We start from the raw sequence: 5,415 nt of genomic DNA on the forward strand, positions 1-5,415 counted from the left end.
TACTTTCATGTAGATGAGAAGTAATTATAATGGATCTGAAAATGTATATTTAAGTCTAAAGGCTATTTAAGATTCCCCATTCAATTTCATAGAATAATTAGCAGGCAAATCTATAGGGAGCTCTAATTTTCAGTCTTTTCTGAGGTTAATTTCTTCAGGGTTCAGTCACAGTGCTAAGTGTATTTTTTAGAAGCTTCTAGAAACATTTTTCTTGGTCATCCCTCAGGACATAAGATTGCATTGGCCTTGATTCTTTGGCTTGTTGAAGCTGAATGTAAAAACCCACTGAAAAAATTGGCTTAAAATGTTCAGCAATTCCGTTTAGACATCCCGATTTTACACAAAGTACTCGAGCCTGGAAACACAAGTTTTTCTCCCGAAGGAAAATGGAGTTTTTCAGCAGGACTTCCTGAGTGCTGCAGGTGGGGATGTGACGGGGACAGTCACCACTGGGGCAGTTCTTTGATGCTTCTCTTGGCCCTTGCTGAAAAGTAGGAAGCAGCGAAATGCCTGAAAACATAATTAACGTCAGTAAAATTGTATCAGTACTTTAACACATCTGCAATGTTTCAACTATAGCAAGTAATAAAAACCTTCCAGAGTCTTCTAATTGCCTTTGTGTTAAGGATGGAACAGGCTGTACCCCCACCAGTTACAGCATTGCCCACAGACGTGGTGAGGGTAACCCAGCTCTCCAGGACCACGAGGCACTGAGCTGTGCAACTGGGAGGAAGCTCCATCAGCTTCAACTCGCTCATAATGATTTACCAGAGAAGTGCAATTAAAAAATCGACAGTTTTTAAAAAAAATAATAGAATGTTATCCACTCCTCCCTAGTAGCTCGTGGACGTGTTACCCAATTTCAACCCATTTGTCAGTGCATTCAAAGATATTAAGTGCTTATAAGTCACAGGGAAATGGGTGCCCGGGTTCAGGAAAATGATTAAGGAGACTGATTTTATCAGTGCTCCCACTAACCCTGCTGTGTGAGCTCATCCCTGGGAGCCATCAGTAAATCCAGTCCCTCAGTCCTGAGCTGTGGGTCCCAGGGCCACGCTGGGGCTGCTGCTCAAGGATCTGCTGCTGGAAATGATTCATCCATCCATGCACTCCTACACACACAGGCACTTTCCCTGCTCTTCACACAAACACTGCTCTGCAGGATGGTTTTCTGCAGCTGCCTAGATACCCTCATGATCTCTTCTTTTTTGGTGTCCTCTTTATCTCTGGGTAACAGGCATCACCTCTTCCTTCCATCCTCCCCTGCTCTGATTTTATGCCATCCAGCTCTTCCTAATTGCCAATCCCCTTCATTAAATAGTGGCACTAAGGTGGTTGACTGTGCCTATGCTTCCTTTTTTGTAGTCACATATAAGTTTTGCCAACAAATATCCCTAAAATACTGTCACTGACGCTTAAATGCTATCTCAATATTATATACTATTGTTCGATCCATTTTTAATTCCACTTAGAGCCCAGTTCTGCAACTTTGCCTCTGTGCATGTAATTTTTTTCAGAAAAAAAAGTATCTTTCTTCAGGGTCTGTTGATTTGAAAATCACCTCCTTATCAACAGCAAGATACAAGTGAAAAATTTTGTCAGACCTCTGCTTCTGCTTGGATGATTTATAGAACATTCCTCCCACCAGTTCATTCTTTTTCCACACTTTCTATCCTCCAGAAGAAGTGGGGCAGTGAGCAGAGGTGCAAAGCTGGTTCCTGGTTGAACCTCCCCAAAGTGCAGAGGTGTGTGTAAGTCTGTTAGAGACACGGGTTAAATCTGTTATAGGGATCTCTGGTTTATTTTTCCCTAGAGCTCGGGTAATGTTTCCTCTTATTTTGTTTCCTCTCATGTTTTCATCCTGCAGTTTGAGGTAAAATCATCCTGAAGTCTCCCACGCCCTCCCAGTCATCTTTGCTCGCTGTCATCTCAGCTCTTCTGAACCTTTCTTTACTCAGAACCCCCTTCCACCTTCTCTAGTGTCTCTCACCTCTTGTGCACAAGTCTGACCTTCTGCCCCCCTGGCTTTCATTCCTCACCAGGCTTCAGCCATGTCTGATGTTGAAATGTCTGTGTGCAGATGCTGTGAGTTCCCCTTTCCAGGCTGTCACAGTTCCTGTGCTGTTGTAGGCAAACAACCGATCCTGTTCCTACCACAAATCACTGCAGGACCACTGAGGGCAACTCGGCCTCCTTATCTGAGATCAGATCAAGGCTAGACCTAAAAAACCTGGGCCACAGGCTCTGGGGACCCTGGATCCAAGTTTGTGTTATATGGCACGATGAGAAAGCATTAGACAGAGGCACATTTTTATTCCACCACCTGTATCTCCAGTGCACCTCTATCTCCAGTACTCAACAACTTCTCAACACCCGGTAGCAAGACCTTCAGTAAGAGCCATTAACATGCCACAGGAAGAGACCAGGAAAAAGTGAGAGCTCTCACTGATATCTTCTGAATAGCCATCAATTTTTAGGTTAAATGGCCAAAACAGGCTGTCCTAAGAAGGTGAGAGCTGCCTATGGTGCAGGAGAAGGAAAGGACTGCACGTGGTACCTTCCTGGACCTCAAAGAAAATCCCATCTCGACTCCAAAAAAAGGGAATGGATTAATCTTACAAAAAGGTTAACCTTACAATTGTGTGTTTGAAGTGAGATACACAAATAGAGGGAAACTGGGGATTTTTTCATAATATTCTTTATTGGATAAGTAGAATTTTCAGAAAGAGACCCTCAAGAGAAGCTGGGGTTGTAACATTCCAAGCAACAGAGTGCAAATACATGCCTCTCCTTGCAGCCTTTCTCCAAGGACATCCTGTTTGCTGTCTCATGAAGCTGACTTGCTTTCTGCTCCCTCTGCTCTGGGATCTTCAGGGCTGCTCATCTTCCCACGCAGTCAGTTCTCTTGTCCGTGTTCTCAGGAGCTCCTGGCACACGGTTCCTCATTACCTCCTGCCAAACCAGTGATTTACAGGGATTTGCAGTGGTGTTCCCATTGCAACATCCCATTCAATGCCCTGTAGTAGCTGTGAGAGCTGTGTGATTACCACTGCAATGTTTAAGGGGTGGCTGTGCATCTGCAGTGCTGGGCTGGGCTTGGCAGAGTGCAGGCAGCAAGCTTGGGTGGGTGAGGATTTCTGCCTGGATAATTAATCCATCCCTAGAAGCGTTATTTGAGGCTTGGGTGTCAGAGCAGATTTTGTTGAATTTTAATATTTCCTGTAACTTACACATCTCAGTCTTGCCCAGTTCTGGTTTCCTCTGTTCTCTGGAATGATACCACCTTCCACTCACTGGCAAGTTGTGGCTCTGTGAACATGTTAAACCTCTCATCCCATTCCAGAGTATTTCCAGCCCTCCAGCACAGTGTTTGTAATCTTGTCACCCCATGTGGTTTGATCTTCCAACACCCAGCAAGGGTGAATAAACTCGCTCCTCATTAAGGGAAAATGGCACATGACACACCCAGTGGAACAAAGCAATGAGGAACAGACCCATTATGGGCACATGTAAAGTGGTCTCAGACTCCAGGGATTGTGGGTCCTGCTAAATCATCTCCAACCCAATGACCCGTCCTGTATCTACAAATTATGGGAGCAAGGCAGGAATGGTGAGGGAAGGGAAGACACCAGCCTACAAGTACCTTCAGGTGCAGTTATGAGGGACGTGGCCATTTACCACAACTGGGAATGCAGTTGTAATTAGCAGGGTGACAGCAGGGGCCTGAAGTTTCCAAGTACAAAACTGCCATCTGTACTGCTGTTTAGGAAAAGGAAAAAAAGACATTAAACTGCAGTGATTCCCATTTCTTGGCAGGAATGGGAGAACTTTGTCACAGTACAACTCTGTGAATCCCCTGAAGGAGTTATTGCTCGTGCACAAACAGCCACGAGGTGATCCCAGCTTCTCTGGCAAAGTGGCCACTTTCTGTAGACTCTGCTCTGTAAAAATAAACTGAATACAGCAGTTCTTTCCCTTTGGATTTTTCTCACTCAGGAAACACCTATGCCCAAATCCTCAGCTGGTGTAAATCTGCAAAGCTCCTACGACTTCAGCAAGGCAATGCCAAGTTCCTCCACCAGGGAATGTGATCTATTATTTTGGCTGAGTCTGTAAATCGCCAATTCTGTGTTTTTGGACCAATTGTTAGGTGGTTAATCCTGCAGTTTGCACATGTGGACGGTCTGAGCACTCCCATGTGAGTTTTTGGCTGTGCAAAACTGTAGCCAACACAAAGTGAGTGGGCAAGCATCTAGGTGTGTAATCCAAAGCATGGAAACATGGAGGCTGAGTTTAGCTTTTCCCTAAATGCAGCCCTTTAAATCCTTGCAATCTCCTCGCACACAGAACCCACACACAGAGTCCCTCAAAACCCACACTCACAAAAACAGCTGCAAGAGAAGAAAAGACAATGAGGAGCATTGTGGAGGCACAGTCAGTCACATCTCCCCCTCTGCTCCCCACCAGCACATGCTGGGAGTCAGTCAGCTCTTGGGGGAGCACAGGGAAAACACACACCCACAGGAACTGCTCAGCTAATCCCACTCCCTCAAATCCTGCAGGAGTTTGGTGGTTTCAGTGTGGGACTTCCTTTCTGCTGGCTTCTCCACTCCAACATTTCAAATGGAACTTTCAAGGGAAAAAGGAAATTTATTTTTCTGGATATTTTTTTCAACCTCATTGCATTCTCCCAGGGAGAGAAAAGTAATTTTTACAGGCAGAGGCTGAAATTAAGCCTAAGAACTGCCAAAAGTGGAAGATGATGTGCAGACACCTGCTGGTGAGGTCAGTGGAGGCTCTGCTGTACCCAGCCTTGAAGAGGAGAAAAGAAGGTTCCTAGCCAGGGCCTAAAACCCCAAACCAGTATGTTCTTCATTAAGAAAAAATAGTGCAAGGTTTTTACCTTAATTGTTTGAGTAATTCCTGAAAATAACTGTCCAAACTACTTAGAATAACCAGAATTCTCAGCTGGCTGACTATCCCAGTGTGTCCATCCCTGACTGACTCCACAGGCAAGTGCTCTCTGCCCTCAGCAGCTGCCCAGTGTGAGAGGCTGCCCTGCCTCACCCCCTGGGTAGTTACTCACAGTGTTTTATTTAACAATGCAAAGAACCAGGAGCCATGGAACAAACACCTGTGAGATCAGGGGTGCCCCCTGAGCACTTCTGAACTGCCCCTGGGGTCAGGACTCCCTGCTCACTGGTACCAGTCACCATGTCATGAGTCAAGAGCAACTTTTCTTCTGTTATTTCCATTTTTCTTCTTCCAAGCAGCCTGGGGTCATGATATGTCCAGGACTTAGAGCCTGTTTATGAACACAGTGCTGGGACTACAAGGTCCTTGTCTTTTGGCACTGCAAGAGCCAAAGGAGAAAAAAAGGCAGCTTTCTCTACAATCCAACATTAAGGGACACAT

At 45.4% G+C, this 5,415-nt stretch overlaps 1 long non-coding RNA gene across 1 annotated transcript; it reads right to left on the bottom strand.

Annotated features, from left to right (window-relative positions):
- Positions 1 to 2,688: 2,688 nt before the first annotated feature.
- On the bottom strand, positions 2,689 to 5,074 carry LOC113993908. Its single transcript, XR_003542819.2, has 4 exons — positions 4,904 to 5,074; positions 3,644 to 3,759; positions 3,231 to 3,309; positions 2,689 to 2,952 (listed from the first exon to the last, which is right to left on the bottom strand). It is a non-coding gene; the product is annotated as an uncharacterized LOC113993908 (long non-coding RNA).
- Positions 5,075 to 5,415: the final 341 nt, after the last annotated feature.

This window comes from Pipra filicauda, unplaced genomic scaffold, assembly GCF_003945595.2.
Source record: "Pipra filicauda isolate LSUMZ 115617 unplaced genomic scaffold, ASM394559v2 scaffold4_size7858003_pilon, whole genome shotgun sequence".
NCBI lineage: Eukaryota > Metazoa > Chordata > Aves > Passeriformes > Pipridae > Pipra > Pipra filicauda.